This window comes from Carassius auratus, unplaced genomic scaffold (genome assembly GCF_003368295.1).
Source record: "Carassius auratus strain Wakin unplaced genomic scaffold, ASM336829v1 scaf_tig00216591, whole genome shotgun sequence".
In the NCBI taxonomy this organism is placed as follows: domain Eukaryota; kingdom Metazoa; phylum Chordata; class Actinopteri; order Cypriniformes; family Cyprinidae; genus Carassius; species Carassius auratus.
The window spans coordinates 198583-225539 of NW_020528649.1; the positions used below are offsets into that span (position 1 = coordinate 198583).

General features: G+C 39.7%; 1 protein-coding gene across 13 annotated transcripts in view; it reads left to right on the forward strand.

The window, feature by feature from the left end:
- Nucleotides 1-26957, forward strand: part of LOC113098628 (neurexin-3b-beta) — a 257272-nt gene that overhangs the window by 169145 nt on the left and 61170 nt on the right. The window lies entirely within an intron of this gene.

A 26957-nucleotide genomic window follows, 5' to 3' on the forward strand; every position in this document is an offset into this window, starting at 1 on the left:
TACAAACATAACAGGGGATTTATCATTAACATTGGTTTCTCTGGATAATGTTATATGAAGCACCATTACTTCAAACGAGTTATACTTGAAGCCTGCCCTCTGAGAAATCCTGAAAACGTTATTATAAATTGAAGCAACTCCTCCCCCTTTGCCTTTTAGACGCGGCTCGTGTTTATAACAATAATCTTGGGGGGTGGACTCATTTAAAATAATGTAATCATCAGGTTTTAGCCAGGTTTCTGTCAAGCAGAGCACATCTATATTATGATCAGTTATCATATTATTTACAAAAAGTGTTTTCGTAGAAATGGATCTGATATTCAATAAGCCAATCTTTATCATTTGTTTATCCATATTGCATTTGTTTTTTATTTGTTGAACCTCAATTAAATTGTTAACCTTAACTTGGTTTGGACGTTTTTTGTATTTTCTAGTTCGTGGAACAGACACAGTCTCTATAGTGTGATATCTAGGTGAAAGAGTCTCTATGTGCTGAGAATTAACTGACCTCTGTGACGGGAGGCAGCTAGCAGACGGTCGGTTTAGCCAGTCTGTCTGCTTCCTGACCTGGGCCCCAGTTAGTCAAGTATAAACACTAAGACTATTTGCCATATTTCTAGACAGAAGAGTGGCGCCACCCCAGGAGGGATGAAGACCATCTCTTTTAAACAGGTCAGGTCTGCCCCAAAAGCTCGTCCAATTGTCTATATAACCTATGTTATTCTGTGGGCACCACTTAGACATCCAGCCATTGAGTGATGACAATCTGCTATGCATCTCATCACCACGGTAAGCAGGGAGGGGACCAGAGCATATTACAGTGTCTGACATCGTGCTTGCAAGTTCACACACCTCTTTAAAGTTATTTTTAGTGATCTCCGACTGGCGAAGTCGAACATCATTAGCGCCGGCATGAATAACAATCTTACTGTATTTACGTTTAGCATTAGCCAGCACTTTTAAATTTGCCAAGATGTCAGGCGCTCTGGCTCCCGGTAAACATTTGACTATGGTGGCTGGTGTCTCTATATTCACGTTCCGTACAATAGAATCGCCAATAACTAGAGCACTTTCATCAGGTTTCTCAGTGGGTGCATCACTGAGTGGGGAGAACCTGTTTAATGTTTTGATCGGAACAGAAGAGCGGTGTTTTGACCCACGACTACGCTGCCTCACCGTCACCCAGTTGCCCTGCTGCAGGGGCTCTGCTGGAACCGGACAATGTACAGGAGTCCCTGAGCTAGACGCATCCAAAGCCATATCTAGAGCCCTAACATTCTTACTGTCCTCAATTAAAGTTTGGATGCGTGTCTCTAATTCTGAAATCTTCTCTGTCAGCCTAACTGTTTCCCTGCATTTATCACATGTGAATCCCTCATCAGCGACAGAGATAGATAAACTGTACATGTGGCAAGAGGTGCAAATAACAATTGTAGGAGAAGCCATTACTCACCGTGCTTGATGAAATATTCTTACTGCGGTTGTTTGATGAACTTGTGGAAAACTTTAAAATGTGTTGTTTCTTACAAACTGTGGTCTTACTTGTCAATTTAAAATAGCCTATAAAACATGTTCATAGACGGATACTTTTCTGATGTCTGGACTCTGTTTGGGATTAAAAAAAACATAAAGAGATGATTCAGTATATTGGTAATGAATACATTCTGTGAAAATTTATATTTCAGGTTTTGACTGAATGTCTCATCAATAATGTTGGAATTGCACAATAATGAAACTAAAAATGATTAGGCCTACATGATGTCTCCCGGCAGATTATTTTTACTGCAATCTATTTTTACATTTGTATTGTCAAAATGACTGCAGCATTGCGCATAGAATGAAAATAGTGCAAAACTGAAAATAGTCAAAGCAGAATACATTAAGAACAAAAGTTCCCTTTCAGTCAGTGACTCTCGCTTCGATAGACCAATCTACTTAGAGTGTAAACTAAATGAGCCAATGCACATTGACATTCAATTATTGCATCCAGCTTCTGCTGATCTCAGCGTGAGTACAAGAAGGCAGTAGGTGCAATGCATACCAGCTTTTCGCTTTGGAGCCGAGCATTAATATCGTTCTGCTCATCCATGTCTGCTGTGAACTACAAGTTCAGCACACTCTCGGAAGCGTCGTCCCTTGCAGGGAACCCACCCTCTGGGGACCATCACTCCTCTTGCACCTCCGATCCAGTGGAGCAACCCATGGAACACGCTGAGTCCTCTTTAAAGAGTGTACCAGCAGTATCCAGTGGGCCACCCCCAAACCATATGTCGATCTCAGCATCAGAGGGAGAACTGTCTGATGAAGGAGGAGGGCCAGGCAGAGAATCTGGAAATCTCGATGAGAGAGCAGTTTTCTCTATCTCTGGGTCCCAGGAGGGCATGGAGAGTTGCGTCGCGTCCTCTTGGGACCTGACTCTAGTGCTTAAATCACTACAGCAGGGCCCATTTGAGCCTTTGCATTCAGTTGAGCTAAAGTTTCTTTCATTGAAAACTCTGCTCCTGCTTGCACTGGCCTCCATCAAGAGAAGGTTGGGACCTGCATGCGTTTTCTGACGACGATTTATGCCTAGAGTTTGGGCCGGCTGACTCCTAGGTAATCCTAAGGCCCAGGCCCAGCAACGTGCCCATGGTTCCCACTACACCCTTAAAAGACCAAGTGGTGAACCTGCAAGCGCTGGCCCTGGAGGAGGCAGACTCATCCCTGGCTTTGCTCTGTCCCGTCCGAGCATTGATATGCTATGTCGACCAGACACAAAGCTTCAGGACCTCAGACCAGCTCTTTGTCTGTTATGGAGGCCGGCAGAAGGGGAATGCCGTCTCTAAGCAGAGGATGGCCCACTGGATTGTTGATGCCATAACCCTCGCTTGTCAGGCAGAGCGTGTGCCCTGCCCATTCAGGTTGCAAGCTCACTCAACTAGACGCATTGCATCCTCCTGGGCGCTGGCTCCTGGCGCCTCACTGACAGATATTTTTACATGTTCACTGGGTTCTATAACCTTTGTGTATAGCCGGTATCCTCCTGTGTTTTCACCTCAAACAGGTAGTGGCACCGAGAGGCCCTGGTTAGTGTTGGCTTGTTAAAACTGCCTTTAGAGTGTCCATACTGTAGACCCTTTTGAGATCCTCCATCACCCTAGGCAGCATGATGTGGCAGAACCTCCAGCGCCTGGCCTTCATCATGAATCCTTGAGAACCATGGAAGGCTGGGTTCCATATTGAGACCTAAGCGGTACTTATATGCATATAGTCCAAGGTATAGCCTTAGAGCCTGTGTTTCCCCATCAGACTTCTGCCTTCCCAAGAGGTTCTTAATCACCTCAAATTTCTCAATATACAACTAAACGGATGCTATATGTGTATTTGCTCCCGAGACCTCCTTCGGGAAGGATGGGGCTTCCGCAGCGTCCCTGTTCCAAGCAGAACAGGTACGTTTTTCCAATGTTATCCAGTCTCACCCAGTTAGGTAGTGCTTTGACAATGGTGAGTGGAACTATTTGTTGCGAGCCCCAGCCTACACCTAATAGGGGCGTAGGCAGCTCACAGGTTTCTGCGGGAGCCTCCTTGATTATCAGGCCTGGCACAGCACTGCAGGGAATTCCATGGATGTCCGGCCAGGTCACCCTGAAGGGTTTTCTGGCCGCTTAGTTTTACTGTTGCATCCAGCAGGAAGTGGAGGTGGCAGTTACAGAAGTCTTCTTGTAAATGCTGCCTCAGACAATGCTCCCCTTTCCAGAGGTTTGTAAAATTTGATCTTGCCTCTCCTGTGCGATTCAGCACCTCTGCAATGCTTAGGAACCTTTAGGTACACACGCTAAGTTCTGTGTACTTTCTGAAAACCACATGGTGGTTAGTGTGCACATGTACACTTTGCACACTTTCTAAAATCCTGTACGGTAAGGGTTACGCACTCTGCTTCGTTCCCTTTCTTGAGATGATTAGACCCTGGTTCTTTGGGCTCCATTCAGCCAGTGTGTATTTGTTTATACACTTCAAGCATCGCTTCCCTCAACATGAGGGGCTATTTGGGCAATTTCCCAAGAAGGGTCGCCTATGAGTGCCCTACTCTGAATTCAGAGTTCTCCTCTCATATGAGACTGAGTTCTCTGTTTTTTCTCCATAGCGCTCCATAATTATTCCCACAGATCGAGCTGATGACTCTCAAACATACTGTTTTGAGATGCACCATTCCATCTATGAGCTGCTCTATCAGAGTGCCACGAGAGCCCCTCCTTAGAACAGTATTTGAAAATCCATGCTATGGTAAGTGTGCACATGAATCTTTGTGCACTTTCTGAAATCCACACTGTGGTAAATGCGCACACTAGTATTCTGCGTTCTTTCTAGTTTCATAGTGTTGGCCCAGATCCGGCCCACATCTGGCCCGCGTGAATACATATAGCTGATAAATGTTTTGAATTTGGATCTGTTCCTCACACCAAGCATCACATGGATAAAGAGGATTTAAACAAAATAAGACACTTTCATGATCATTAAGTTGGCTTGAGAAAGCCAACTTACTGAAATCCTATTTAAATCCATTCTTCTTCTTCTTCTTCTTCTGACCCAAAATTTTCAACTCTAACTCCTCCTAGAGCTTTAACTCTACAAACTCCAAACTCGGGTTAGACTTTCAGACTGTTCTGACTTGGTGAGCTATATCTTTTCAGACTGACTTGACTTTCAGTTTTCTTAAAAAATAATATTAAAAATCATTACATTGCAGATTGCTCAAATTGAGCCAAGAATGTTAATCATGCTAGAAACATGTTAACGACATGCTAGTCGCATGTTAGTAATGCTAGAAACATGCTAGCAATATGCTAACCATGCTTGAAACATGCTACCAACATACTAATCATGCTAGCAACATGCTAGCAGCATGCTGATCATGCTAGAAACATGCTAGTGACATGCTAACAACATGCTATTCATGATAGCAACAAGCTAGTCGCATGCTAATCATGCTAGAAACATGCTAGCGCTTGCGCTTGAAGTCTCTCGCTAAATGTTTTCCTCCCATAGAAAAACATAAACACTTAACATGGCTCATATATATATATATATATATATATATATATATATATATATATATATATATATATATATATATATATATATATATAGTGGTATTCATCTTGCCAATTTCTTGGTAAAGTAAAAACACATTTTTTACTCAAATTAATAAAAATTGATTTATTGCGTTTTGGAACCAAACTCTTCATATATATATATATAGTACAGACCAAAAGTTTGGACACACCTTCTCATTCAAAGAGTTTTCTTTATTTTCATGACTATGAAAATTGTAGAGTCACACTGAAGGCATCAAGGGCTATTTGACCAAGAGGGAGAGTGATGGGGTGCTGCGCCAGATGACCTGGCCTCCACAGTCACCGGACCTGAACCCAATCGAGATGGTTAAAGGGTGAGCTGGACCGCAGACAGAAGAGAATGCCAAGAGAGAATCAAGAGAATGCCAAGAGTGTGCAAATCAGTAATCAAAGCAAAAGGTGGCTACTTAAAAGAACCTAGAATATGACATATTTTCAGTTGTTTCACACTTTTTAGTTATGTATACATTTCCATATATAATTCCACATCTGTTAATTCATATTTTGATGCCTTCAGTGTGAATCTGCAATTTTCATAGTCATGAAAATAAAGATAACTCTTTGAATGAGAAGGTGTGTCCAAATTTTTGGTCTGTACTGTATGTGTGTGTGTATATATATATATATATATATATATATATATATATATATATATATATATATATATATATAGTGGTATTCATCTTGCCACTTTCTTGGTAAAGAAACACATTTTTTACTCAAATTAATCAAAATGGATGTATTGCGTTTTGGAACCAAACTCTTCATATATATATATATATATATATATATATATATATATATATATATATATATATATATGAATAACAACAGAATAACTTCATTTATCTCATTAAGTCCATTAAATATTGCCACAATGATTTGATGGCTTGTCCAGAGTTCTGAAGTGCTACACAACTATTGTGTCATATTTTATTCAGCCTTCATTCTGTACAGTACTTTCCAGGAGTTCACGCATACACAGATCTCCTCACTGATTTTGACAGTAAAGTGCAGTGCCAAGAAATACACTTGACATCATAAGAGTGTCATTCAACTAAATTCCCTGTGCAGTGCATTCTGGGCCCAGTAGCATCCATCAGTCACCCCACATGAGTTTGTACATACCTGACAAACGTGCCTGAGAGTACCCATCAACCCAGAGACTCATTAAGGCCCACAGTCCACTTAGAGCTTTCAGTTCCTTTATGTCTCTGCAGACTTGTGGAAGAACTGCCTGCCACAGATGCTTCTGTTCTCTGCTCACATAGCCTCTGTAGGGCTGTGTTTGCCTTGAAGGGGCTTTTGTGTGTTGTCTAACTGTAGGCTGACATAAGCCCTGTGGATGTTGCCTTTGAGATGCTACAAACAGTAATTCAGGAGCTGGAGGAGGTTAATGTTGATCAGAACAGGTCGTTGTGTGTGTTTTTGTTTTGTGAGGGGATTTTTGGATCCCTAAGGGACAAATGAGACCTATGTGACTGTATTAACTTAGGAAGAATACCAGATTCTCTCTCTCAGTTGTGTGAGAAATCATTTTCCTGAGGTGCAAAAAATCTTCTAAAGAGCACAGATTTTTGGAGAAGGAAAAAACCCAAACAATGTTTCTATAAACTTTATTAACACTTTTATTATTATTATTTTTTTTTTTTCAAATCATCTGTGTAGCAATAAGCTCCATACTTTTTTTCTTCTTATAGAGGTGTGAGATCAGTATATCACAACTGTGCATGTGCACTCCTTTTCCCCTATTTTTAACTGCATTAGAAAGGAGAATGATTCCAAACTGTCTCAAATAACACCAGTTATAAAGTATTTCTGTATACTGAAATAAATAATTGGTCATATTAAAAGCACATACTGTAGAACTGTTGCCGTCTCTAATGTGGTTTGCATTTAAATACAAAGACTTCATATAACACTACTTTGTACCCTTTTTTTCTATTAAAATGCTTACTATTAAAATAGCAATTTGAGTGCAAAGTTGAATTAAAAAGGTAAAGATACATTTTACAGTTTATTAATATTTGGTGTGTACTATTGTTTAATTTTATTTTATTATCCCAACCTTTTGTTTATTTCTCTTTTTATTTTTATTTTTTTTAAATACCAGAGAGAGACTTTTGTGCTCTCTCACCAAAGCACAACACAGACTAGAACATACATTTATTACAGTGGGTGGTTAAAGGATGCAGTTTAAGTAAGTTCTCAGATATACTCTGTTGAAGTACACAAAAAATAATGTTTACTGCAGTGGTTCCCAACCTTTTTCAACTCGCGGCTCACCCCACCAAACAAGTCAAGTCAAGTCACCTTTATTTATATAGCGCTTTAAACAAAATACATCACGTCAAAGCAACTGAACAACATTCATTAGGAAAACAGTGTGTCAATAATGCAAAATGATAGTTAAAGGCAGTTCATCATTGAATTCAGTGATGTCATCTCTGTTCAGTTAAATAGTGTCTGTGCATTTATTTACAATCAAGTCAACGATATCGCTGTAAATGAAGTGACCCCAACTAAGCCAGCCAGAGGCGACAGTGGCAAGGAACCGAAACTCCATCGGTGAAAGAATGGAGTTCTTATTTATTTTATTAACCCTAAATAATAGGGGCCTTTTTGCTGTGAGGCAACAATGCTACCCACTGAGCCACTGTGCTGGCTAGTGTCATACTTTATTATAGATTCCTATATCTAATATGTACAGTACATACATTATAATTTAAAGCTTACATTTATTTGTGTGCACACGTGTCATTAATTGAAATTTATGATTATGACATTGACTACTGATATAATTTGCATTTGCTAACTCATAAAGGTAATGATTTATGTGTAGGTATAGGGTTTATGGGTCATTGCAGGATTCCAAAACTCAGTGTGTGAAAAAAAAAGGGGCTTTTAAACGTGTAGCCCACAGAAAAGTTGACAGTCATTTCCATTGGGTCGCTTTCTGACATTCTGGCTTCATGGTCATTAGATAGCTAGAGGTATGTGTTTGTTCCTAATATGTAAGTCAAGTTTCTGAGACAGCTTGGTTTCAAAATGTCCAGCACATCAAAGAACTAGGCCACTTACAATGATCATGCATTAATGCTATTCCAAAAAGAAGGCAGATGACCTAGATTCAACTCGCTATTTATCCTACGGCTTTATCAATTTTTATTGTTCCTCTTTTTTTGTTAGATAGATCCTACTCAATCCATCTTACATTGAGAACATATGGCTGGTTGGCCACGTTACATCCTTTTCCTATATGGCCCCTAAACTCTAGAATAATCTACAGGATAAATATAACTGAGCAACATTAATTAGGAAAACAGTGTGTCAATAATGCAAAATGACCGTTAAAGGCAGTTCATCATTGAATTCAGTGATGTCTTCATCTCAGTTCTGTTGAAATAGTATCTGTGCAATCATTTACAATCAAGCTGTCTTTCAGGGCTGTAGAGGTCCATTCTAGGTGCTGATCCACCATCTGGTCTGGATACTCACTGGATCTAGGTGACTGCAGTGACCCTCTGACTTGGATACAGACTGGATCTGGTGGCTACAGTGACCTCGGAATAAGAGAGAAACAGACTAATGTTAGCGTAGATGCCATTTTTCTAATGGGTTATGGAAAGTGTTCCCGGTTCTGGTTTACCTAATTAAAGCAGCCTAAAAATCCTTTAACGAATTTGGATATTAGAAGCATATTAGTGTGTTATGTGTAAGCCAGGTTAAAGAGATGGGTCTTTAATCTAGATTTAAACTGCAAGAGTGTGTCTGCCTCCTGAACAATGTTAGGTAGTTTATTCCAGAGTTTAGTGTAGTGGCGATCGTACCACAAAAAAAAAAAAAACACTTGAGGGAATTTGAAGTTGTCTCCAACGCGTAATGGTGCAAGAAATCAGGTCTCTCATGGCACTCAATTAACACTTTATTTAATGAAGAATATAATTACTTACAAACACTGCTGCTTGCATTGCTGATGTCAATTGAGCTCATACGTATGCAACATTAAACATAGTGCCAATAGCTGAAGATGATCAAACCACACCTGCACGCATGCAAGGTTGAAAAACTATGTGGCTTCTCCTGATCGTAATTCCCACTTGCTGATTCACCTGTGTCTTACTCATATAGCCTCCACAACTAGCATAATGCCATGCCTATGCCCCCTAGTGTGCAGGTGGAAGAACGTCACCCCCATGCAACTTACCACCAACAAAAAACATAACACATCAGAATTGGCTACAACACTGATTGTTACTCTATAACAATGTAACAATTACATACACCATACAAACAATGGAGCCAATAAAATATCCATCATGCACATGGGCTTTTAGTTCATAATGTCCATGTATACATCAATCTTTATCCCGCTTCTTGCAGAAGACAAATCTTTGTGACTGGTCTCTCCAGAATGTTGCATTTGGTCTGGACTTTAACAGACCACACAAGTCCTTGTGGGTCAGGAAAGGTCTGCAGTACTTTCCCTAACATCCAGGATCCACGAGGGGCAGTAGAGTCTGCCACAATGACTATGTCTCCAATGATGAAGCTTCTCTTGCCCTTAGACCACCGTTGTCGTTCCTGTAACAGAGGTAAGTACTCCCGGATCCATCTGTGCCAGAAGAGATCCGATAAGAACTGAATTTGCCTCCAACGTCGTTTTGTGTATAAATCACTCTTCTCAAAAAGCGCAGGTGGGAGTGCAGGTTTGCCTTTCAACAAGAGGATGTGATTTGGGGTCAAGGGTTCCAGATCATTAGGATCATTTGACAATTTAGTGATTGGATGGTCATTCAATATGGCTTCCACCTCACATAAAAGAGTCTGTAATCCCTCATCATCCATACTTTGCTGATGAAGGACTGAGTTCAGCACCTGTCTGACCATACGAATGATTCGTTCCCATGTTCCACCATGATGTGATGCACTAGGAGTGTTGAAGCTCCATTTCACTCCTGAATGAAGTAATGCCTTTTGAATTTTTTGGTGATTAAGAGCAGACAGAGCCTCTCTCAGCTCACGTTCTGTACCAACAAAATTAGTTCCGTTATCTGATCTGATGTGCGATACCTGGCCTCTTCTAGATATGAATCTGCGTAGTGCATTGATGCAAGAACTGGTATCCAATGAATATGCCATTTCCAAATGCACTGCCCTATTGGCCATACAGGTAAAGATAACACCATAGCGCTTTATAAAGCTGAGGCCTTTCTTCACTTCAAAAGGCCCGAAGTAGTCAACACCCACACTTGTGAATGGTGGGAGGTCAGGTTGAATTCTGTCTTTTGGCAAATCTGCCATCTTTTGTTCACCCAGCCTCCCTCTAAAACGTCTACAAATGAGGCAAGATGAAAGAATCTTTCTAGCAGCAGCATTTGCGCTGGTAATACAATACCACTGACGAAGTCGAGAAAGCAGGTGATTTCCAATTTCCTTTTCAAACAGAGGGCCCTTTGTTCAGCAACATGACGGTGGTTGGGCATGATAACATGTTCCTCCCTGAAAGGTAGTCTCATGCTGTAATGACCATTGCAGAGTTCAACTGAACTGTTGCATTGCTTCACCAACAGTTCCTCTATGTTAGCAATAGATATTCGGTTGATTGTACTAGTAGGGTAGCTGCTTCCAGTCTCATTACCTCCTCTTAGTGGTCCATTAATAACCCATCCCAATAGGGTTCTGACAGCATAAGGTCCTCCATCATTGCTGTTTACCACTTGCCATAGTTCCATTACTTTTGAAACGTTGGTTCCAATCAATAGCTCCACATCCGCATTGATGACAGGAATTTCCACAGAGTGTAAATGTGGCCAGGCACTTAGCTCTTCTTGTCGTGGAATGTTATCACGAGTCACAGGCATCACATATTGTGTAAACACATCAGGCAATTCAAAGAAAGTATTACCATTGAGTGCAGATACTTCCAGTCCTGAGATGACATGACTGTCGACAAACTTTTCTTGACTCATGGTTCTCAACAGGATCTTGGCATTTTTTCCTCTCACTTTTAGTTCCCTCCTGTGTCGCTCAGAGCAGAAGGTGGCTGTGCTGCCGGGATCTAAAAACGCATAGGTTTTCAGTATCTTACTACCTTTTACAGCCTTGATTTCAAGACTGATTTCAGATTCTTCTTCTGCACAATCTGACTTTGCTGCAGCCTGGAATTGAACTACTGGTTTCGTCTGGTCAGAGGAGAACTGGCCCCCCAACTGAGCCTGGTTTCTCCCAAGGTTTTTTTCTCCATTCTGTCACCGATTGAGTTTCGGTTCCTTGCCGCTATCGCCTTCTGGCTTGCTTAGTTGGGGTCACTTCATCTACAGCAATATCATTGACTTGATTGCAAATAAATGCACAGACACTATTTAAACTGAACAGAGATGACATACCTGAATTCAGTGATGAACTGCCTTAACTATCATTTTGCATTTTTGAGACAATGTTTTCCAAATGAATGTTGTTCAGTGCTTTGACGCAATGTATTTTGTTTAAAGCACTATATAAATAAAGGTGATTTATTGATTGATTGATTGATTGATTGATTTGTACAGGCACAATTGGCAAAACACAGTCTTGCACACCGGCCCCTATATGGCCACAAGTCTTAGGAGAAACTACATGACTTGTTTGTTGGTGAGTGTCCTCTGGCTTGATTTCCTTTCCTTTGAATGAATATGGAGGCAGGTAGGATGTTTCAGGTTACACAACATGCAAGATACACGTCTATGACAGTCTTTGCTCATGTATCCAACAGTCTAACACCCAAAACAAACACCTTTCACTTTTAGAAAATCTATTTTCTCTCTGTGCAGCTTCTTCTCTAGTCTGGGACAGCACTCTGTGACCCTCCTCACACAGCAGATAAGTCACCTTTGTTGACTTATCAGTTAAATTTTTCTCTTTTAACACTTGATGTGTGTTTCCAGTAGTAAAAGCTTCCACAGAGGTAGCAAAACTGCTTCCCCTTCCCTTGAAGCGAACCTGGGGGACTTTATGGCCAACATGATATTTTGATGGTAAAATGGATGCATCCTGAATATTTCCAAAGAGTGGATCAGAGGCAATAGATACTTGCCTCTCAAGAAAACTGACAATGTCACTGAAACCTGCTTGACGACAATGCCTCTCCTGCAAGTCATAAGCAGTGTTTCTCCACCTTTACCTCAGTTTATATGGTAGCTTCAAAATTATAGCACGCATATTGGATGGCATATTCATCTCTGTCATGTAGCTAATGTCCTCCATTGCATTACAACAAACCCGTAGAAACAAAATAAAGCTTTGCAAGCCCTTGACTTCTTCTGCTTTCACTGGTAACCATCCCAGAGCTTTCTCCATGTAAGCTGTGGCAATTCTTTGTTCATTTCCAAAGCATTTCTGAAGAAGTGTCTTAGCTCTTTGATACCCCCTTTCAGGTGGCATGTGTTGACCACATGTGTTGAGCCCTTGACCAGCTCCTTAGGTTGCCCTTTGGTGTACTGCTCTAAAAAGTACAAGCAATCTTGATTGCTAGCAGCCTTTCCTTCTACTCCATTTTCAAATGCTCTAATGATTGTTCTGTACTCGAGAGGGTCTCCATCAAAGGTTGGTATATCCTTTGGGGGTAATGATAGTGAAGACTGCTGCTGTACTAGCAAAGCAGTTATGTCGGTTTGCCTTTGCATAATAGTGAGAAAATCATGATGTATGGACTCCTGCGTGGAAACCATAGCCGTTTCCAGTGTATGCTATGTGGTGTGATTGGTTTGTTGAGGTTTATGAAGCAGAGCATGAACCTATGTTCCGCTTTGTTGGAAACTGGTTTCTTTAGATCGAGCCTCAGTTTACACTGTAGCTTTACTGCCTCCTTTTGGTGGATGATTGAACTGATGGCTTGAATCCTTGAGACGTGTTTCCATTGACACTGTGGCTTTACTGCCTCCTTTTGGTGGATGATTGAACTGATGGCTTGAATCCTTGAGACATGTTTCCACTGACACTGAGGCTTTACTGCCTCCTTTTGGTGAATGATTGAAATGATAGCTTAAACTTTGTGGAACAAATTCCATAGCAGAGGATCTAAGAGAGGATTTATACTCTGAGGAACCACTTTGGCAAGTTTACTTGAGTTTATTGAACACAATTTATCTTTGGCGGTATGGTTTCTTATTCTTCCTTATGGTTCCTGCTTCCAGAATAATTAAACATACAAGAGCTTTAACATTAACCCCCAAAAAATAATGAGAGGTATTACGGCCTGAAGAAGAACCCCCCAAAACCAACTTTGTTCCAATCCTGCAAAGAGAAAAGATTAAGAGTGTTATTGATATATCCTTAATGTAGCCTACTGGCTAGCGAAGGGGTATTCTCCATTCTAATGAGGCAGAGAATAGCGGGCTTCTCTATAACTAAGGTAGCTGGTAATAGCAGCAAAGGGTATTTTCTCCAGCGGAAGAACCGCAAACTAGCAGCATGTCCCTGAGCTTGGTATGAGTGGTGGGAGAGTAGCGTTTCCTTGTTTCCTTCCTGCAAAAGAGAAAGATAATGTTACAGAGAGGTCTTTGATGCAGCCCATAGTAGGAGAGGGGTATTATCCCCTCTAAAATGCGAAGGAGAGAATAACAAGTCCCCTGTTATTTTAAGTAGCAGCAGTCCCCTGCCGCCATAGCAACAAAGGGTGTTCTCTCCAGCTCCTCATCCGTCTTATCCTCCTCCTTATTCTTCTCATTTTCGATCTCCTTCTCCATATCCTTCTCAGCCTCTTCCTCATTCTTCTCATCCTCCTCCTCATTCTTCTTATCCTTCTCTATTTCCTTCTCATCCTCATCCTCATCCTCCTCTTCATTCTTCATCTCCTTCTCTTCATTTCCTTTTTATCGTCCTCCTCATTCTTCTCATCCTCCTCCTCATTCTCCTCTTTCCCTTGCGGTCAGTGTCATATTTTATTTATTATAAAAAGTACGTAGTACGAAATATCCACTGGTTATAACCAACACTTCTATATTTAGCTGTGGATCACGCTGTAGACCATTACTCTGTTTCAGAAACCTGTCCAAAATCGGTTCATGAGAATAAACAGACATGTCAGCTGGACACTAGGCTCCTGTTAATGGCACTCACGCGGTGCTCGAATACTTATCACTATGAAGTAAATAAAATGCAGATTTTACAGATACGCAGGCGTTTCAGAACATTTCATGAGCACAGATACTCCACACTGCTTAATATGGTGCCATATATTTCAAGAATAAAGTTCACATGAACATGTTTTTTTAAATGCTAATACAGAGGGGTATATACGCTTTGATCGGTGTAGGATGATGATGTGACTCGATACAACACCTCACTACATTGAAAGCTTTTACCGTTCTAAAACCCAGATTTGTGGCCATTATGGAACTGAAATGTTGAATAAACCCCGAAACACATTATGTTTAAATGAAAACGAAAGGAGGCAGTGGTATTTGATATCTGATTTCATTTTATTGTAAATATACTGAGAGGAAAATTGCAGTAGCCATGGTCAGCTGAGTTCAAGCAACCATAAACAAGATGGAGCAACACAGCATTGGCAGCATACAGTAATTTATTTAAGTAAAATGTCATTTAAAAAAGCAAGTGAATGATTACTTTTTGCATTAAATGAGAATCTTTTGTCAGAAGAAGAGTTTTTTTTTTTTTTTACTCTTGTATAAAGCTAATAAATATTAAAACATAAATTTACAGTGAAAGCATTATTTGCCTTTTAGGGTCCTATCATACACCTGGCGCAATGCGATGCAAGGTGCAGCACAGGTGTGTTTGCTAGTTTCAGTCCGGCGCCGTTCGCATTTTCCCGTCCAGCGCCACGTCGTTTAATTCGGAAATGAATTTGCACCCATTTGTGCTCCCATGGGCATGCTGATTTAAAAAAAGAGGTGTGTTCAGGCGCATTGCTGGCACATTGCTAGGAGCTGAAGATAGAAAATAGGCAGAAAATAGACTGCGCCATAGACCACCTCAAACCTGGTCAATATATATATATATATATATATTTTTTTTTTTTTAAAGAGCGCGCTTTACAGATGACACAATTTATCTTTGTGGTGCTTCTAATTAAGTGGTAAAAAGTTGTTGCAATTGTTATACAAAATAAATATCACCACTACTCATTTGCACCAATAAAACATGTAACAAATTGTTTTACTACCAAATTATAAGAAGTCTTTAATTATTATTAATATTTAACATACACTGGAAAGGTTTCCGTGACTTCTCAAAAGATCTCTGCATCCTTCAAAGGAAGGAGTCTTTTGCCTTGTCCAAATAAACGCACTTGGGGTCTATGCACTTGACCACTATATGAGGTATTTCCCTTTATTTGGTCCAAGTGAGCATGAAGACCACAAATGTATGTAGAACTTTTCATTACCAGATGGGACACATTTATGCTGTTGTAAAAATGCAAGTTTTTACAGAGCTTTATTTTTATTTTCAATACTTTGCATTTTAAAATCAACTTCTAAAGATCTGTTCAGTACTTACTATAACAGATGACACAATTTAATTTTGTGGTGCTTCTAATTTAGTGGTAAAAAGTAGTTACAAATGTTGTACAAAGTGATGTTTTATTAACAAAATGTTATTATTAACAAAATTAATTATTATTAATATTTAACATACATTAGAAAGGTTTACATCACTTCTTGTAACATAAAAACGTAAAATCTTGGCAAAAAGTTCCTCAATTTATTTCCAGAACATGATGCATGATGGGATAGACTAAGCCTTGAATATTGCTCCGGAGATAGTATGGATTTCGTGTGCGACAAGGCATTTGAATTGGGATGCAGTTTATGTATGACAGACTTAACTCAGTAAATTTTGATTGGCCAGTTAGTTGACCTAGTTACATGGATGAAGCATTACACAAAAGGATTTTTTAAGCAACTGTAATTAGCAGTCACCCATGATTAATTTAATTTCATAAATTAAAATCTTCAGTAGTACATGGCATATTTTTTAATGGACATTTGCAGTGTTGGGGGTAACACATTACAAGTACCGCTAGCTATGTAATCAGATTACTTTTTTTCAAGTAACTAGTAAAGTAAAGCATTTTCAAGGACATATCTGAGTTACTTTTTTCAAAAAAGTAATGCCAGTTACTTTGTTTTCCCATCTACTGACAGATGAGTCTCCTGTCCCCATATTGGAAGAAATTGTAAGTACAGGGGCATTGTGTGCTCTGTGTGAACATGATGTACAGTAGTTCTATACTTAATTTGAATGTGCATTGATTCATCCCACTCGCAAAACAAAACAAAAAACAAAAACAAAAAAAACAGTGAAATGCAAACTCAGAATATGCAGTAATTAAATATGATAAATAACACAAATGTATCCAATCCCATTTTATTAACTATTGTCTTTGCTGCTGACATTTGATGATACAGTCAACCATACTAATAAGTGTTGAAGCTTCATCTCCTCTTTTATACTATATACAGACGTGAATTTACTTTTTTTTAGGTTTATTCATTACACTTTTTGGTGTAAAAGGGCTTTTATATTTATAGTTATATTTATATTTATAAATTCTTATATAAAAAAAAGAATCAAGCCCTGCTCATATTTAAAAAGTAATGCAAAAGTAACGTAACACATTTTTCCACAAAAAGTAACTAAATAACATAATTAGTTACTTTTTTAAGGAGTAACGCAATATTGTAAAGTAACTTTCTCCAACACTGTTCCTTTAAAATGATGTAGTTGTGGCAATACCAGCAAGAGTTTACAGGATCATGCAATTGGGAAATGCAGATATGGTCTGTTTAAAAAAAATAAAAGGGGTTGAAGTCTTTGGTATGTCCTTGGCCAACTTCCTGTTCCATCAAGAAATATGTTGTGACAGAAAAGAAACTGCTCTCATCAAGGCATTTCATAGGGTCTTTAAGCAAAGAAGTAAAAGATAAAAGTAATAATGTAGTTCGCTTTGCAGTGTGCTGAAAATAAGAAACATTTCCAGGAGGTAAATATTTAATAACTCTGACCCAGAAAAAAAAAAAAAAAAAAAGATCAAAGTAAAGATTGGGTGTTTGACTTTGAGCTAATAGTGAGTCAAAGCTATTACCCTCCATATTCACTCCTTGTGAAGAGTGAAATGAAAAAAAGAGTTGAAGGCTAATGTTGGGTGACATATTAAAAAACTGTAATGGACCTGAATTATCACACATATAAGGCATCTAAAACATAAAACTGCTGTTTAAGTCAACTCACAGCTTCATTGTTTGTAGATATTGTTCATTGTTTGAGACGCACAAACGCAGGAAATTCATTCATGAAACTGTCATGAATCTCTCTCTCTCTCTCTCTCTCTCTCTCTCCATTCGTTGATCTATCAATCAATAATTAATTCAAATGAATATTGTGATATTTAATCTGTGCGTCTGATTTGAAGCAGGCAGAATGATAGACCTAACAAGGCATAACTGACAAAAATAACCATCATTTTTCAATACTGGAAAATTATCGTGGTATAAGCAGGATAATGCATGGCTAGCTTTTAATGAACTCTGTGAAGGTAATTGGCCTCCATGTCTTGCATTAAAGTTATCCTTTACTTAAGTAGGTAATGCTTTTTTTCACACAAAAATAAAAATGCTATTTTTGCCATGTCTTTCTTACATAAAGAATGAGGGATTGCACCAGAGGGGGGACATCCCTGAGCCCCAACCCCCTTCTTCTCTGCTTCTTCTTGCATTGCCACCCAGCTGGGAGTGGTGGTAATAGGGCTTGCAGCAGGTGAATCTGTCATGCTATTAACATTATCACTACACAATTTCTTAGTAAATCCAAAATCAATTAAACTGCCTTGTGTTCTTTTTGTCATGGTGCCTATATGATGCTATATGATGCAGAATGGATTTCAAAGACTTTACGCGTAGATCACCGGCCTCCAATGTTTATATTTTTTCAACAAATCTTTGAGTTAACATACTAAACGAGTGGAATTTGCACCGCAGTGCCCCCACACCTGGATGCTCATGACAAAAATAGTATGTATAGTTTTCTTTATTGAAGTGGATTAGGATAAAATCGCTGTCATGCATGAATGAATGATATTTTTGCAATTTTACACATAATAATCCATGATTATCACATTACACAAAATTTCTAGATTTGAGACAAAAAGAGGGAATGGAGATGTTACGTCAGAAAGAGACTGACAAATGGGGTCTCACTCAAGATCCCAATCTCCTTCGATTGGAAACAAAACGAGCCAACGGTACACGGTGTACCTTGTTCTGAGTGATTTGCATCGCAAGCTCTGCCCCACTGTGGGTATATAAAGAGTAGTGCATACGACACGCATTCAAGTATTCGCTGAGAAGTCGAGCCAATTGACTCGACCATTCAGCGGAACAGCAATGTGCCAAAGGAATGTAATGTCTCTGTTCTCTCCTTAAAGCTGCGGTAGGTAACTTTTGACGCTCTTGCGGTTAATAAACAGAACTGCTTGCGTCTTGCGGAAGAACATCGTAGCCGGAACTACTTCTCTCTGTTTATGTCTATAAAGAATCACAAAGGTACTGGGTTACTCCGCCGCGGTACCCCCGAAGCAATCTAAAATAGTCAGAATATAAACACTTATTATAGGTGCACCCTAGTGATTCAGGACAAGCTAAAAACACGGTTCGGAAAATGGATTCATGGTGTACTCGCTTATCATATACATTTTTCTACATTTTGAACACAAACAAAGTTACGGACCGCAGCTCTGATTGGTTGTTTCTTACCGGGAGCGATGGATTTTCTGCAAATGGCAATGGGACCACTGGGAGGAGCCAGAGGAGCGTGATTTTTTCACAGATTGTCTGTCTCATATTCTACTGTCAGGACATAATGACAGGTTTAACAAATATGTAAAAAATATATTTTTACAAAAGTTACCTACTGCAGCTTTAAGGGAACGAGGGTTACATATGTAACCTAGACGTTCCCTTTCAGTCAGTCACGTTCGACATTGCATCAGAAAGAGCTGACGAATGGGGTCCTTTACAAAACGCAACATGGCTGTCTTCAAGTGACCCCTGTGAGTGATAGCACCCTGTTGTGAGGCCAGCACAAGTGAGGACATATATCAGACAACGAATGCAATGGGTAGCATATTCCTGCTGGATGTGAGAAAGCACGTCGCCAACTGTCATCCGCGGGAGGCAGCAGCGGGGCTGAATATGATTGATTGCCTCAGTCTGCTTATGGGAGGCAGAGAACTGCTGGGCAAAATTCTCCAATGTGTCACTTAAGAGGCAAGCCTGGGAGACCTGGGAGTTGAGGAGCTGAGTCTGATCAGACTCTCTCATGTCTGCAAGGTTCAGCCATAGCTGGCCCTCCTGGACCACCAAAGTGGACATCACCTGACCCAAGGAGAGCGCAGTGACCTTCGTCATCTGGAGAGCGAGGTCGGTAGCAGTGCGTGGCTCCTGCAAAACCTCTGGGTCAGCACTCCCGTGGAGCTCCTTGATCACCTTGGCCTGGTAGACCTGAAGGGTGGCCATGGTGTGCAGGGCAGAAGCGGCCTGACCTGCAGCTCTGTAAGCCTTGGCCACAAGTGTGGATGAGAACTTAACAGGCTTTGTAGAGAAGCTTGGGACAAGCATGACATCTGGAGGCGCTCATTGCATCGCAACAGAACGCTCCACAGAGGGAATCCCAGTATACCCTAATCTACCCTAATTTTATTATATTAGTTGCACTTTGTACCTTAAAGTCATCACTTACCTTTGATTTTCTATGGGTCCTGAAGACCTTGATGAGCTTGCTCGGGTGTGTTTGATAAGGGTTGTAGCTAAACTCTGCAGGCCAGTGGCCCTCCAGCGCAAGATTTAAGGAACCCTGATTTAGAGAATATTTATACACAGAAATGTACAACTGCTACTGCCATCTCTGGAGGATGATGCTTATGTATGATAGGGATTTTATACCTTTACCTACTAAATAAACATTTAAACTGACAGTGTTACATCTCAAACCATAATAAAGTACAGTACAGCAGATTAATATGGCTTTTAAAAGCAGACCAATATCCAGTGTTGGTGTAATGTAATGCCTCTGCAATGAGACACATTTATATTAATTTTATAGGATTTTGCTAAAGTGTCTATTCTTCAAATATTCAGCCATGTTGCTGTACTATTAACACTGTAATATCAATGTTGGACTTAAGTGTGGAGGAAGGTACTGACCTGGTCATCACTTACCACAATGACGGGGGCCCTTCAGACTATCAAATGTTCCCTGCCATCCTATAAACATCACAAAATCACTCAAGCTTTTCATGGCCCACTGGTGGAGGAGGCCTGCAGATCTTTGCCCAGACTCAATCCGAGAGGCCTTTAATCTCATTCAATCGATTCATCTCTTGCATGTGCGTAATAGCATTTTGATGCTATAACCTCATGCTAAGTTTACCCATTAGGTCATGTACTGTAGATGTAAATCTATACAAAGGATTAGTTATACATGTGATACTGGATGCCCTCATCAGAGGTCACATGGTTGTTTTTATACTTGCAGCCACAAGTATTTTCATTCATTTCTGAAGCTCCTGAGTAGACTGAATATGATAAGATATGAAAGGATGCTAATTTTGGTCAACTGCTTGGAAACATTGCAGCTTATTCACTAACAATCATATGGATAATTGTATTCATATGCAGTTTGCATAAAACACGCCCACCAGGGATTTATTAGTATTATTATTTATATCTTTGAATAATATAACCATTCAGAATAAAAGTAAGTGCCATATTTTTTAGCATTAGGCCTAAACTGCTATAGAACATTAAAAATAGAGATCTTACATTCGAATTGAGCACAGTTAGTTTGCAACACCAACTGATATTATGTCAGATTGATCTAGTGGTCCCATTTTATTTCAAAGTATCTGAAATCATTGTAGAATGGAACACAATGGAACTTGATCCCAGACTTTAAGCTTTTTCTTCAGTCTCAGTGTTTGGTTGGTATGAATTGTTGTTGTTGTTTGTGTTCATGCCGAGAAACCAAGGCTGGATTGCTTTTCATTCCAGAACTACTTGCTGAAATGAAAATATATTGATTACGGATAATTTGCCTATTATATTATAATGAATTTCTCATTGCAGCTTGTTTCTGCAGAAATGACCTTCGACAAGCAGCTTGCCTTTTTTTTTGCATTCTTTATATCTTTTACACAGACACAAGTGGTGATTTGTGTATATTAATATTTTGTAATAAAACATTTTTTATTGTATTTTTTTACAAAGTGGTGGGCAAAGGGGGAAACTTGTGAGGCTGGCATCTATTTTAATTTGTTAAATATATTTGTATTTATTAACTAGATACAAGGATCAACAGCTGGTAGTAGAACACACTGTTGATGTAAACGTTCGAAAGTTTGGTGCCAAATGATTCAGTGTGAATAAAGAACAGCAGGGAGAATAAAACTGGGTTTTGGACATAGCAATTGAAAAGTACCGAATTATAGCCTAAACATTTTGCTGTAGAGAGTTTGAAGGCAGTTCTTTGCAATATTATTTGTTTATACTCATGATGATGAAATTCATTAATTTCATCATATCATCATGAAATGGTGCATGGTTTAGTCCCTTGCCAGGCATCAGGGTACTGCGCTCCTGTCTCCAGGCTGTGGCAGTGCTAGAGGCTTTCTGGGATAGATTTGTTGCCTGGGCCTGACGTTTTGTAGGAGCCATTGTTCGGAGGGACAGAACAGGATTTTGTAGCTTATTACTATTATCAGCGAACACATGGGGGTGAGAACAGAGACCTTCTTCATCGGTTAAGGCCCCTGCTGCACCTCAAAATAATTTTATCACTCTTGGCTATGCTGGTACCACCCATGATGGAGAAACACCAGACATTATGCTCTCTGTCAAAGCGACATTCTGCAATAAATTTCTAAATGTTTGCCACCATCTGTGAGACATCCGGTAATATATCAAAGAAAGTGCAACATTCAACAAGCATCAATCTTGTGTGCTGTTCACTTTATAACAATAAAGGGAGCAATATAGTGTATGCTGTCTTACCATAATGTGTTAATTCTCCTCAGTATCTTGAATATGGGAATTTATATTGACTATAGTGTGTAACAAAAGAAAGTCATTATTCCCATCATAATTATGATGAGCATTGTGATCATTGGTTTTATTTTCTTTATAATACAATTAACCTTTACCAGCCCATTCTCTGAAAATACAATGAAATGTTGTTGGCCAGTGCAGAGTAATTGGAAATATTTATCACATCAGCCTAGATATGCAAATAGGGAACCAAGCAGGACTACAGCTACGTACTAAAACTTAGTCAGTTGCCTACCATTTACTGAGTGAGTGATAACTTCTGCAGCAACTCCACCCAAATTTGCCACAAAAATAGTGGTCATGGACATCTGACTAGCAGTTGATTTCAGTGGAGTTTGGCATTAGCATGTTTTCTAGGTTAACATCATGATAATCTAAGTCAAGTCAAGTCACCTTTATTTATATAGCGCTGTCACGGGAGGAGCACAAGACAGACACAGTGGGCGTGGCGTCAGGCCTCGGAGAGGCTTTTATTAACAGAAATCAAATAAAACAGGGGATAAAAGGTGGCCAAATGGGAAGAGTGTCCAAAATAACAGGGAATCTGGTGTCCTCGTCGTGCTGCAGGGTTCGTGTGGGTCGGGCAGTGTTCATCGAGGAAGGGTTCAGGTAAGGGGTGGAGTCTGGCGGCCGCACGCGCTCCCCTCTTCGGTCCGGGGTGCGAGGGGCGGTGGCTTCCTCTAGCGGCCGCATCTCTCTCGTTGGACCTGGAGCTGGTAGGGGATGGACGGCCCGGCATCCTGGCCCGTCGACCGTGTAAACGGGTGCGGTTCTCCTCCGGATCGCGGGTCCGAGTGAAGCTGTTCCCCAGGGGGTCTATAGTGCACTGTCTGATGCGATACTGTAGCTGATGGCTGAATGGTTGCAATTTTATCTCTAATAGTATCAATTTTAGAAGTAAAGTTGTTGATAAAGTCATTACTGCTGTGGTATTGGGAAATGTCAACACTTGCTGAGGCTTTATTTTTAGTTAATTTAGCCACTGTATTGAATACATACCTGGGGTTATGTTTGTTTCCTTCTAAAAGAGAAGAAAAGTAATCGAATCAAGCAGTTTTTAAAGTTTTTCTGTAGGATAGGTTACTTTCCCGCCAAGCAATACGAAATACCTCTAGTTTTTTTTCCCTCCAGCTGCGCTCCATTTTTCAGGCTACTCTCTTTAGGGTGCGAGTATGCTCATTATACCATGGTGTCAAACTGTTTTCCTTAAACTTCCTTAAGTGTAAAGGAGCAACTGTATTTAAAATGCTAGAAAAGAGAGAGTCCATAGTTTCTGTTACATCATCAAGTTGTTCTGAGGTTTTGGATATACTAAGGAATTTGGATAAATCAGGAAGATAACTTAAAAAGCAGTCTTTTGTGGTAGAAGTGATGGTTCTACCATACTTGTAAAAAGAAGTAGAATTTAACATTTTGGCTATATGAAGTTTGCACAAAACTAAATAATGATCTGAGATATCATCACTTGGCTGCATAATTTCAACACTATCAACATCAATCCCATGTGACAGTATTAAATCTAGAGTATGATTTCAACAATGAGTAGGTCCTGAAACGTGTTGTCTAACCCCAATAGAGCTCAGAATGTCTATAAATGCTGATCCCAATGCATATTTTTCATTATCAACATGGATATTAAAATCACCAACTATTAAAACTTTATCTGCAGCCAGAACTAAATCAGATGTAAAATCACCAAACTCTTTAATAAAGTCTGTATGGTGCCGTGGTGGCCTGTATACAGTAGCCAGTACAAACATAACAGGGGATTTATCATTAACATTTGTTTCTCTGGATAATGTTATATGAAGCACCATTACTTCAAACGAGTTTTACTTGAAGCCTGCCCTCTGAGAAATCCTGAAAACGTTGTTATAAATTGAAGCAACACCTCCCCCTTTGCCTTTTAGACGTGGCTCATGTTTATAACAGTAATTTTGGGGTCTGGACTCATTTAAAATAATGTAATCATCAGGTTTTAGCCAGGTTTCTGTCAAACAGAGCACATCTATATTATGATTAGTGATCATATTATTTACAAAAAGTGTTTTCGTAGAAAGGGATCTGATATTCAATAAGCCAAGCTTTATCATTTGTTTATCCATATTGCATCTGTTTTTTATTTGTTGAACCTCAATTAAATTGTTCATCTTAACTTGGTTTGGATGTTTTTTGTATGTTCTAGTTCGGGGAACAGACACAGTCTCTATAGTGTGATAATCTAAGTGAAAGAGTCTCTATGTGCTGAGAATTAGCTGACCTCTGTGACATGAGGCAGCTAGCTGACGGTCAGTTTAGCCAGTCTGTCTGCTTCCTGACCTGGGCCCCAGTTAGTCAAGTATAAACACTAAGACTATTTGCCATATTTCTAGAGAGAAGAGTGGCGCCACCCCAGGAGGGATGAAGACCATCTCTTTTCAACAGGTCAGGTCTGCCACAAAAGCTTGTCCAATTGTCTATGAAACCTATGTTATTCTTTGGGCACCACTTAGACATCCAGCCATTGAGTGATGACAATCTGCTATGCATCTTTTCACCTCGGTAAGCAGGGAGGGGACCAGAGCGTATTACAGTGTCTGCCATCGTGCTTGCAAGTTCACACACCTCTATAATGCTATTTTTAGTGATCTCTGACTGGCGAAGTTGAACACCATTTGCGCCAGCATGGATAACAATCTTACTGTATTTACGTTTTTCATTAGCCAGCACTTTTAAATTTGCCAAGATGTCAGGCACTCTGGTTCCCGGTAAACATTTGACTATGGTGGCTGGTGTCTCTATATTCACATTCCGTACAATAGAATCACCAATAACTAGAGCACTTTCATCAGGTTTCTCAGTGGGTGCATCACTGAGTGGGGAGAACCTGTTTAATGATTTGATCGGAACAGAAGAGTGGTGTTTTTACCCACGACTACTCTGCCTCACTGTCACCCAGTTGCCCTGCTGCAGGGGCTCTACCGGAACCAGACGATGTGCAGGAATCCAGGAGCTACACGCATCCAAAGCCGTATCTAGAGCCCTAACATTCTTACTGTCCTCATTTAAAGTTTGGATGTGTGTCTCTAATTCTGAAATCTTCTCTGTCAGCCTAACTATTTCCCTGCATTTATCACATGTGAATCCCTCATCTGCGACAGCGATAGATAAACTGTACATGCGGCAACAGGTGCAAATAACAATAGCAGGAGAAGCCATTACTCACCGTGCTTGATGAAATATTCTTACTGCGGTTCTTGAACTCCCTCCTCTTCTGTGGGTTTTATTGTTCTGGGTCTGAATGTGGGCTCTCTGTTCGCTGCTCCTTGGCGTGTTGTGTAAGTGAGTCACGTGACGACACAACAACGAATCACAGCAAAGCAGCAGGAGGGGGAGGAGTAGCAAAGTGGGCCAGGATGTGAAAGCAGTGTTTGTTCAGAATTGTAGAGGTAGAAGACACGAGCGAAGATAAAAAGCTCTAATTAGCACACATGCATAGTGCCTAGCAATTTTGGGTATAGTTCATTTTCAGTATTTCATTAAATATGCTTTTTTATAAGGTTATTTACATTTGTATACTTTTACACACCATCTCTCTCTCTTTTTTCTTTCTTTTTTTTCATGTAGCTCGCCACAATGCCTTCTCTGCAAATGATTCAACATAAGCTGCCTTAGAAACAAGGTATCTAAAGAGGATAGGCCGTAATTTAGATATATTTTTGAGAATATTTTTGGAATAATGCAGTTTTACAAATGCTAGAAATGTGGCTTTCTAAGGAAAGATTGTGATCAAATAACACACCTAGGTTCCTAACAGATGACGAAGAATTGACAGAGCAACCATCAAGTCTTAGACAGTGTTCTAGGTTATTACATGCAGAGTTTTTAGGTCCTATAATTAACACATCTGGGGTTTTTTTTCAGAATTTAGCAGTAAGAAATTACTTGTCATCCAGTTTTTTATTATTGACTATGCATTCCATTAGTTTTTCTAATTGGTGCGTTTCACCAGGCCGCGAAGAAATGTAGGGCTGAGTATCATCAGCAATAACAAGCTAACACCATGTTTCCTGATGATATCTCCCAAGGGTAACAAATAAAGCATGAAGAGTAGCGGCTCTAGTACTGAGCCTTGAGGTACTCCATACCGCACTTGGGATCGATATGATACATCTTCATTCACTGCTACGAACTGATGGCGGTCATATAAGTACGATCTAAACCATGCTAATGCACTTCCATTAATGTCAACAACGTGTTCAAGTCTATGCAAAATAATGTTGTGGTCAATTGTGTCAAACGCAGCACTAAGATGCAATAAAACTAATAGAGAGATGCAACCACGATCAGATGATAAGAGCAGATCATTTGTAACTCTAATGAGAGTCTCAGTCTCAGTACTATGATACGGTCTAAATCCTGACTGGAAATCCTCACATATACCATTTTTCTCTAAGAAGGAATATAATTGTGAGGATACCACATTTTCTAGTATCTTGGACAGAAAAGGGAGATTCGAGATTGGTCTATTATTAACTAGTTATTTGGGTTCAATGTTTTTTTAATGAGAGGCTTAATATCAGCCAGTTTGAAGGTTTTGGGGACATATCCTAATGACAATGATGAATTAATAATAGTCAGAAGAGGGTCTATGACTTCTGGAAGCACCTCTTTTAGGAGTTTAGCTGGTATAGGGTCTAACATACATGTTGTTGGTTTAGATGATTTAACAAGTTTATACAATTCTTCCTCTCCTATA